This window comes from Balaenoptera acutorostrata, chromosome 9, assembly GCF_949987535.1.
Source record: "Balaenoptera acutorostrata chromosome 9, mBalAcu1.1, whole genome shotgun sequence".
NCBI classification, from domain to species: domain Eukaryota; kingdom Metazoa; phylum Chordata; class Mammalia; order Artiodactyla; family Balaenopteridae; genus Balaenoptera; species Balaenoptera acutorostrata.
The window spans coordinates 86192304-86203996 of NC_080072.1; positions in this window are offsets into that span (position 1 = coordinate 86192304).

Here is an 11693-nt window from a genome sequence, read left to right on the forward strand (position 1 = left end):
GACTGCCAGTGTTCAGTGGGTGTTCTATAGGAGCAGTTCCACGTGTGGATGTATTTCTGATGTATTTGTGGGGAGGAAGGTGATCTCCGCATCTTACTCTTCCGCCATCTTCCGGGAGAGCCTCTGTAGCTCTTTTTAAGGTCAGCTAATAAATAAATTCTTGGGTATATTGATATTCTCTCCATTTTGCCTTCTGAAATAACTACAAAATCCCAGTCCTTGGATTGGGAGCAACGTCTCAAGTAATTAATGGAATGTGGCACTCCAGAACTGTGATCTATCAAACTAATCTCATTACTATCTGTTCTATTTATTGTTAAGAAGATGTGTGAGATACAAAACAGTGATGAAAGCCAAAGCCTAATGCTGATCTGATCAGCAGCCAGAGCAGATAACCAACAGATAACCTCACCTCAATTATTTTATAATCCACAATTCTAACATCAATTCATTTTTTAGATTAAACCATAACAATTTTAGCCATGAAAAATTTAAATATCAGTAAGTGAAAAGAAGTTATTCTCAGTAATCTTCACCTCTGTATTAGTTTTCAAAATATTTCTTCCAGTGTTTGTTGTAAGGAGATTATTGTCCTACCTCATTGCTGACATGAGACAGCTTAAATTTTGTATATGCACACACATATATTTGTATTTATATTTTATTGAACCTATTCCATAGTCTTTAAATAGCATTAACATTTATCCTAAGTGGTTTATTGCAAGTATAGATATAATGGTTAAATTTTGCAAAAACTTGACTGGGTCACAGGGTGCCCATATGTTTGTTTAAACACTATTCTTGGTGTGTCTGTGAGAGTGTTTCTGGGTGAGATTAACCTCTGAATCAGTAGCTTGAGTAAATAGATTGCCCTTACCAATATATGTAGCACTCATCCAATCTGTTGAAGGCCTGAACAGAACAAAAGGCTAGCAAGAAAGAATTTACTCTGTCTGCCTGATAGTCATGAGCTAGGACATAGATGTCCTCCTGTCTTCAGACCCAACCTCAAACGGATAATGTCAGTTCTCCTGATTCTCAGGTCTTAGTACTGTTGATCTTGGGACCTCTCAGCCACCATAGTCATGTGAGTAAATTGCATATAATATAAAATAATATAATATAATATAATATAAATCTTTCTTCCTTTCTCTCCATAGATCGATCTATCTATCTATCCTTAACTCTATCTACCTATCTGTTATGGATCAACCTACATTATTGGTTCTGCTTTTCTGGAGAACCTTAATACAGTAGACAAACCTCAGGTCTTTATAAAACCCAGAAGTGCTGGCTGCACTTCTTGTTGGTACATGTGATTGGGCATGGGGAAGAGGGTATAGAGTCGACCACAGAAACTTACATAACTTTGAGCTCTTAAACATTCTTTTGATTAATATCTGTGACATTAAAGAAGACAATAGACTCAGAGTGAGATATTATTTTATATCACAACCATAGAATGTTGTGTTGTGTTTTAAAATGAATTAAAATTGGTATTGAGGCACACAAATCCAAATGTAGCCACAGGTAGCATAAGGGATTTGGGCATGCTGTGTACCTGATATGTTCCAGAGAACATGGAACATAAGGGAAACATGGGAGAATAAGGGAAATGATTGCTAGCAATAGCTGGCACATCACCTAAATATTATCTGGATATTTCCAGTGGACAGCAATTAGAGGCTAATGACCTAGAAAAGTTTGTTCCAGTGCCTAAGGGCAGGTGTAGATCTGAGAATCTGGGAGGGTTCAACTATCTTCACCCTGGGAAGAGGGAATGTGGGAATAACAAAAATATTTGTGTCCTTGTGAAAAATAATCATATGGTTTTTACATGCTAGTATGTTGTAAATAGAAGGCAGACTTATTTAGATGAATGTTCTGGATTCTACCTGAGGAACCAGTCAGCATGTAGAAAGTTTTGGAACTTCCACTGGAACCAATGACAGACTTCAAAGGAGCTGTTTAATCATGTATGTATCTCATTTTACACTAGGGTTTCTCAACCTCAACCTAGGCACTCTTAACATTTGGGACTGAATGATTCTTCATTATGGAAGGGTTGTCCAGTGCATTGTAAGATGTTTAGTAGCATCCTTGGCCTCTACTCACTAGACACCAGTAGCACCCTGACCCCCAGCTGTGACAACAACAAAAATTTCTGTAGATATTGCTAAATATTCACTATGGGAGAAAAATTTTCCCAATTGTGAATCACTGTTCTACACAGGAAAGATTTCTTCCCCTGAATAAGTGAAATTTTTAAGATTTTTTTTCTGAATTGTCTTTTGATGAGATTTTTTTTGCATGTTGATGGCCTAAGACTTTTCATATTTTTTCTAAAAAAGAGTTATATTTTTTAAAAATTGTTTTAAATTTTACATGTTTTTTAAAAGTTAGTTTGACAACGGATAAAACAAGTGTTAGCAAATTTTTTCTCTAAAAAGCCAGAATGAAATATTTTAAGCTTTCATGCAGTCTCTCTCACAACTATTCAACTCTGCTGTTGTAACATAAAAGTAGCCATATTTGAGATAATATGTAAAAGAGTGGACATGGCTGTATTCCAATAAGATTTTATTTACAAAATAAGATGAGCCCTGTCAACTAGAGAAAATAAAACTTTTGAAGCATCATATTTGGTGGGTTAGTTTCTGTTACCACATTCACAATAGAGAACAAAGAGCAGAAGAGATTTAAATTAGACACAAAGAAGTGCTTTCTAATTGTGAAATACAGTATAGGAAGAAAGGGATTATTCATTGTCACTACTTCATGACATGCACTAATTGAATATTTTCACACAGATCTTCAGGTGTGTGTGGGTATCATTATCTTCAAATTATATATAAAGCTATAGGCTCAGAGAATTTAAACCACTTAAATAAAGTCGCACAACTAATACTTGACAGAACCCTGACTCAAACCCAGCTGTTCTGACCTAATTTTAGTGCCCTTTTCTTCCATGCTTCATTCTGTTTTATCTGAGAGACAATGGCAGTATGAAATCAAAGATGATAAAAAAAAATGCTGAAAATAATCTCCTCAGCCTGGATTATTGTGAGCCAGTAGTAGTGTCATAAGGAGAGAGTTTTATAGCAGATGTCAACAGTATTTATTATAAAATTTTATAGTCATTTCCTTAAAGTTATGTAAGGACACTGTGGGGGAGGGTACAACTTCCCATTCTACCCCTCTTGAGTTCTTGTGACTGGACTAATAATAAAATTGACACAAGACAGATTAACAGAAGAAAAAGAAAAATTTTAATAGTGAGCACAGAGGTCTCATAGAAATGGGACCTAAGAAGTGGCCAAAGCAGGTGGCTTTTATACTTTTTAGACAAAGAAAAAATAAATTTGTGAGGGATAACAGAACAAAAAAAGAAACAAATGTTGGGCACTCAATTAATGAAAACTCTAAACAGAGTTTGGGCTTGGGTTAGTAAATTAAAGAAGTAACAATGTTTACTTATACAGTTTTCTTGGTCCAAATTTCTTGTCTCTGGTGATAAGGGTGTCCTTCTACTTCTAGAGGCAGGGAATGCACCTTTCACATCAGAGATTTATTTCCTGTTTTCAGGGAGACAGAAGGGAGGCTCAGAGTGTCCCTCTTGCACTGGCCATTTCTTAAGTAACTTTAATTCAAAATAATCAATATGCCATTGAGACACATCTTGGGGTGGTCTACCATGGGCTTCAACAACAGTGAGAAATTTTAATGTAGGAGTTAAGGTAAGTATGTGAAACTTCCAGTTTACAATGGCTGACTGCACCTTTAATCAATATTTCTCTCAACAAATATTTATTAAGAATGTGCAATATGCATTGCCTTGTTCTAAGTATTGAGGACATTGTGATGAAGAAACAGATGAGATCCCTGTTCTCACAGTTTTACATTTCAGAGCAAGAGACAGTCAAACAAATAAGCATATAAAATAAACAAAACCAAAGAACTAAACAAACCTAAGGATCATTTAAAATAGTAATCAATTCTAATAAGACTGTAATGGTGAGAGATAATGTATATGTGGGGTTGGTAAAATTAAGTATTTTTGTCAGGAAAGTGATGGCTAAATATAGGACATTTTAAAGACCAGAAGAAACTAGGAGCAACAAGAACAAAGGTGTTGGGAAGAGTGGTCAAGATGGCAGAATAGGAGGACCTGAGGTTCACTTCTCCCCACATGTACATCAAGAATGCATCTACAAGTGGAACAATTCTCACAGAGCACCTGCTAAACACTAGCAGAGGACCTTGGGCACCTAGAAGGACAAGAAGGGATCCTTGCATAACTGGGTAGGATAAACAAGAGAAAGGGAAGAAAAAGAAAAGAGGAAACAGGATGGGACCTGCACCCCTGGGGGGGCAGCTGAAGGACAGGAGAGGTTACCACACCCAGGGAGGCCCCCTCACTGGCAGTAAAATACAACAAAATAGAGGTTGGGGGGCTTCAGGGGCTATCAGAAGAAAGTAGAGTGGCCAGCCTTTGGTAGGCAGGACAGAGCAGGACTTGCATGGATGGGTTGTACCACAACCCTGTGTGCCCCAGCATGAGATGGGTGTCTGCCAATGTGGGCAGGGGCTAAGGCTGGCTGCTGAAGCATGGGGTTAGGAGAGCAGACCCAGGGAGAGGACTGCTATTGGCTGTGTGGAGATGGCCTGAAGGGATGGGAGTGAGGAGCTCCACAGACAGGAATGCTCCTGGAGGAAGTGTGGACTGCTTTGGAAGTGAGAGCCATTGTTGAGTGGTGCACAAGGGGCAGGGCCACCATTGCAGCCTCTCTCCCTGAATGCCAGCCCCTGCATCCACAGGCACTGGGAGAGATTCCCAAAAGACCAAGAGTGCACATCCCAGTCATTGCTGCCTTGTCTCCCTCATGTCTGAGTAAGCACGTGCATCCCAATTGGTCACAACCTGTGGCCCCTTGTTCCTAAGCAAGCAAGCATGACCCACTCAGTTGTTGCCTTTGCTCTTCTTGCCTGGGCAGGGAGCAGATGCCTGAGGGTGGCCCACATGCAGAGGTGAGGCCAAAATCAAAGCTGACACCCAGGGGCCATGCAACTAAGGAGGAGGAACTGAAATATCTCTGTGCAGCTGCACAAGCCTTGGATTAAAAACCCACGATGGGCCTGGTATATCCAATGCCTGTGGAACATCTGAATGGATGACTGCTCCCACAATTGAGACCAGTGTAGCTTTAACAGCTGTGGAATTTGGGGGCAAGTACACATGGAAATTGGGCCAGCTCAGAGTCTGAGCTGTAACCAGATGGCCCATACCAGATCCAGAGACCTACATAGAGGTCTTGGAGGGCCTCCTGGGGAGGTGAGGTTGGCTGTGGTTCATTGTGGGGGAAAGGACTCTAATAGTGAGGGCCCCAGGGAATTTTTTTGTTTTCTTTTGTTTTGTTGTTTTAATTTATTTTATTTTATTCTTATTTTTTTAATTTTTAAAAATTTAAAATATTTTTTTAGTTATCTATTTTTATTTTATTTTGTTTCTTTTTATTGTCTTGTTTTGTTTTGTTCTGATTTTGCATTTTGTGATTTTTGGTTTTAAGGGTTTTTTTTCTTTTATTTGTTTTCTTTTGTTGTCATTTTTTAGTGTTTATTTTTTGTTTTGCTTGCTTTTTTGTTTTGTTTTTTCTTTTTTGTTTATGTTATTTTGGTTTTTATTGTTTACTTTTGTTTGGGGATATTTTTGTTTGGTTGTTTCTTCTTTTTTGTTTTCTTTATGTTTTCTGGGTTTTTTTCCTCTTATTTATTTTTACCTTTGTTTGTCTTGGTTTTTGTCTGTCTGTTTTCTTCCCTTTTTTTTTTTTTTTTTTGGCTACAACATGTGGCTTGCAGGGTTGTGGTTCCCTGGCTGGGGATCAAATCTGAGCCCCCATGGTGGGAGCACCAAGTCCTGGCCACTGGACTGCAAGAAAATTCCTGGTGCCTGGGAATATTAATTGGCATGAGCTCACCTGGAGGTCCCCATCTCAACACCAAGACCCAGCTCCACCCAATAGCCTGCAAGCTCCAGAGCTGGACACCTCAGAACAAACAACCAGCAACACAGGAATACAGTCCCACCCATCAGCAGACAGGCTGCCTAAAATCGTACTGAGCTCACAGATACCCCAAAACATACCCCTTGACACAGCCCTACCCAGATCGACCACCAGAGCTCATGCACTAGTCCCTTCCACCAGGAAGCCTACACAAGCCACCAAGACCAACCTCACCGATCAGGGGGCAGACACCAGAAGCAAGAGGAATTATGACCCTGCAGCCTGCAGAAAGAAGACCACAAACAGAGTAAGTTAGACAAAATGAGACAACAGAGGAATATGTTGAAGATGAAAGAGCAAGGTAAAAACCTAGAAGACCAACTAAATGAAGAGGAGATAAGCAATCTACCTGAAATGAATTCAGTGTAATGATAGTAAAGATGATCCAAAAAAATAGAATGGAGGCATGGATCAAGAAGATATAAGAAATGTTTAACAAGGATGTAGAAGAACTAAAGAACAAATAATCAGTGATAAACAACACAATAACTGAAATGAAAAATACACTAGAGGAATCAATAGCAGAATAACTGAGGCAGAAGAATGGGTAAGTGAGCTGGAAGATAGAATGGTGGAAATAACTGCCATGGAGCAGAATAAAGGAAAAGAATGAAAACTAATGTGAACAGTCTCAGAGACCTCGGGGACAACATCAAATACACTGACAATCAAATTATAGGGGTCTGAGAAGAAGAAGAGAAAAAGAAAGGGTCTGAGAAAATGTTTGAAGAGATTATAGTAGAAAACTTCCCTAACATGGGAAAGGAAATAGTCAATCAATGCCAGGAAGCACAGAGAGTCTCATACAGGTAAACAGAAGGAGAAACACACCAAGACACATATTAATCAAACTAACAAAAATTAAATACAAAACAAAAACATTAAAAACAGCAAGGGAAAAGCAACAAATAACATCCAAGGGAATCCCTGTAAGTTTATCAGCTGATTTTTCAGCAGAAACTTTGCAGGCCAGAAGGGAGTAGCAGGATATATTTTAACTGCTTAAAGGGAAAAACCTACAACCAAGATTACTCAACCCAGCAAGGATCTCATTCAGATTTGACAGAGAAATCAAAAACATTACAGACAAGCAAAAGCTAAGAGAATACAGCACCACCAAACCACCTTTATAACAAATGATAAAGGAACTTCTCTAGGCAGGAAACACAGTAGAAGAAAAAGATCTACAAAAACAAACCCAAAACAATTAAGAAAATGGCAATAAGAGCATACATATTGATAATTATCTTACATGTAAATGGATTAAATGCTCCAACCAAAAGAAACAGACTGGCTGAATGGATACAAAAGCAAGACCCATATATCTGCTGTCTACAAGAGACCCACTTAAAATCTAGGGACACATACAGGCTGAAAGTGAGGGGATGCAAAAAGCTATTCCATGCCAATGGAAATCAAAAGAAAGCTGGAGTAGCAATACTCATATCAGACAAAATAGACTTTAAAATAAAGACTGTTACAAAAGACAAGGAAGGACACTACATAATGATCTAAGGATCAATCCATAAAGAAGACAGAACAATTGTAAATATATACGCACCAAATGTAGGAGCACCTCAATATATAAGGCAAATGCTAACAGCCATAAAATGAGAAATCAAGAGTAACACAATAATAGTGGGGGACTTTAACACCCCACTTACACAAATGAATAGATGATTCAGACAGAAAATTAATAAGGAAATACAAGCCTGAAATGACACTTTGATGAGATAGACTTAATGGATATTTATAGGACATTCCATCCAAAAGCAGCAGAATACACTTTCTTCTCAAGCGCATATGGAATATTCTCTAGGATAGATCACATCTTGGGTCACATATCAAGCCTTGGTAAATTTAAGAAAACTGAAATCATAGGGGACATCTTTTCCGACCACAACACTATGAGATTAGAAATCAATTACAGGGAAAAAAAAAAACGTAAAAACACAAACACATGGAGGCTAAACAATATGTTACTAACTAATCAATGGATTACTGAAGAAATCAAAGGGGAAATCAAAAAATACCTACAGCAAATGACAATCAAAACACAGCAATCCAAAACACAGCAAAAACAGTTTGAAGAAGGAAGTTTATAGCAATAAAATCTTACCTCAAGAAACAAAAAAAAACTTAAATAAATAACTTACCCTTACACTTAAAGTAACTAGAGAAAAAAGAACAAACAAAACCAAAGTTAGTAGAAGGAAAGAAATCATGAATACTAGACGAGAAATAAATGAAATAGAGACAAAGAAAACAATAGCAAAGATTAATAAAACTAAAACCTGGTTCTTTGGGAAGATAAACAAAATTGATAAACCTTTAGACAGACTCATCAAGAATAAAAGGGAGAGTATTCTAATTAATAAAATGAAAAAGGAGAAGTTGCAATAGACGCCACAGAAATACAAAGGATCATAAGTGATTACCACAAGCAACTATATGCCAATAAAATGGACAACCTGGAAGAAATAGACAAATTCTTACAAAGGTACAGTCTTCCAAAAATGAACCAGGAAGAAACAGAAAACATGAACAGACCAATGACAAGTACTGAAATTCAAACTGTGATTAAAAATCTTGCAAAAAAAAAGCCCAGAGCCAGATGGCTTCACAGGTGAATTTTATCAAACATTTAGAAAGAATTAACACCTAGCCTTCTGAAACTCTTCCAAAAAATTGCTGAGGAAGGAACACTCCCAAACTCATTCTATGAGGCCACCATCACCCTGATACCAAAACCAGACAAAGATCACACAATAAAAGAAAATTACAGGCCAACATCACTGATGAACATAGATGCAAAAATCCTCAACAAAATACTAGCAAATTGAATCCAACAACACATTAAAAGGATTTTACACCCTGATCATGTGGGATTTAGCCCAGGGGTGCAAGGATTCTTCAATATACACAAATCAATCAATGTGATAAACCACATTACCAAATTGAAGAATAAAAACCATATGATCATCTCAATAAATGCAGAAAAATCTTTTGAGAAAATTCAACACATATTTATGATAAAAACTCTCCAGATAGTGGGCCTAGAGGGAACCTACCTCAATATAATAAAGGCCATATACTACAAACCTACAGCTAACATCATTCTAAATGGTGAAAAGCTGAAAGCATTTCCTCTAAGATCAGGAACAAAACAGGGGTGTTCACTCTCACCACTTTTATTCAACATAGTTTTGGAAGACCTAGCCATGGCTATCACTGAAGAAAAAAAAAAATAAAAGGAATCCAAACTGGTAAGGAAGAGGTAAAACTGTCACTGATTGCAGATGATATGATACTATACATAGAGAATCCTCAAGATGCTACCAGAAAACGAATAGAGCTCATCAATGAATTTGATAAAGTTGTAGGATACAAAATTAATACACATAAATCTCTTTAATTTCTATACAATATCAATGAAAATCAGAAAGAGAGATTAAATAATCCCATTCACCACTACATCAAAAAGAATAAAATACTTAGGAATAAACCTACCTAAGGAGGTAAAATACATGTCCTCAGAAAACTATAAGATACTGATGAAAGAAATCAAAGATGACACAAACAGATAGAGAGATATATCATGTACTTGGACTGGAAGAATCAACATTTTGAAAATGACTATAATCCCCAAAGCAATCTACAGATTGAATGCAAACCCTATCAAACTACCAATGGTGGGGCTTCCCTGGTGGCACAGTGGTTGAGAGTCCGCCTGCCAATGCAGGGGACACGGGTTCGAGCCCTGGTCTGGGAGGATCCCACGTGCCGCGGAGCAGCTGGGCCCCTGAGCCACAACTGCTGAGCCTGCGCGTCTGGAGCCTGTGCTCCGCAGCAGGAGGGGCCGCGATAGTGAGAGGCCCACGCACCGCGATGAAGAGTGGCCCCCGCTTGCCACAACTAGAGAAAGCTCTCGCGCAGAAACGAAAAACCCAACACAGTCAAAAATAAATAAATAAATAAAATAATTAAAAAAAAAAAAACTACCAATGGCATTTTTCACAGAATTAAAACAGAAAATTTTACAATTTGTTTGGAAACATAAATGACCACAAATAGCCAAAGAATCCTGAGAATGAAAAACAGAGTTGGAGGAATCAGGATCCCTGACTTCAGACTATACTAGAAAGCTACAGTCATCAAAACAGTATGGTAATGGCACAAAAACAGAAATATAGATCAATGGAACAGGATAGAAAATCCAAAGATAAACCCATGCACTTATAGTCACCTAAGACAAAGGAGGTAAGAATATACAATGGAGAAAAGACAATCTCTTAAATAAGTGGTGCTGGGAAAACTGGACAGCTACATGTAAGAGATTGAAATTAGAATACACCATAGCACCATAGACGAAATAAATTCAAAATGGATTAAAGACCTAAATATGAGGCTGAATACTATCTTTTAGAGTGAAACATTTGGAGAACACTCTGACATAAATCACAGCAAGATCCTTTTTTATCCTCCTCCTAGAATAATGAAAATATAAACAAAAATAAACAAATGGGACCTAATTAAACTTAAAATGTTTTGCACAGCAAAGGTAACCATAAACAAAATGAAAAGAACACCCACAGATTGGGAGAAAATATTTGCAAATGAACCAAGAAGAGATTAATCTCCAAAATATAAAAACAGCACATGCAGCTCAATATCAAAAAAACAAACAACCCAATCAAAAAATGGACAGAAGATCTAAATAGCTATTTCTCCAAAGACATACAGATGGTTAAAAAGCACATGAAGAGATGCTCGACATTACTAATTATTAGAGAAATGTAAATCAAATCTACAATGAGGTATCACCTCCCACTGGTCAGAATGGCCATCATCAAAAAGTCTACAAGCAATAAATGCTGGAGATAGTGTGGAGAAAGGGAATCCTCCTACACTGTTGGTGAGAATGCAAACTGGTACAGGCAGTATGGAGAACAGTATGGAGGTTCCTCTAAAAATTGAAAATAGAACTACCATATGATCCAGTAATCCCACTCCTGGGCATATATCTGGAGAAGACCATAATTCAAAAAGACACATGCACCCCAATGTTCATTGCAGAACTATTCACAATAGCCTGGACATGGAAGCAAACTAAATGTCCATCAACAGAGGAATGAATAAAGAAGATGTGGTGCATATATACAGTGGAATATTACTTAGTCATAAAAGAACAAAATAATGCCATTTTCAGCAACATGGATGGACCTAAAGATTGTCATACTGAGTGAAGTAAGCTACACACAGAAAGACAAATATCATATGAAATCACTTATATGTGGAATCTAAAAAAAGGCTACAAATGAACTTATCTACAAAACTGAAATAGATTTACAGATGGAGAATATAAACTTATGGTTACTGGGGTATAAGGAGGGGGAGGGATAAACTGGAAGATTGGAATTGAGACATACACACTTCTATATAAAAAATAGATAACTAATAAGGACCTATGGTATAGCACAGGAAACTCTACTCAATACTCTGTAAAGGCCTATATGGGAAGAGAATTTTAAAAAGAGTGGATAGATTTCTTTGTATAACAGGTTCACTTTTCTGTATACCTGAAGTTAACACAACATGGCAAATCAATTATACCTCAATAAAATTTTTTTT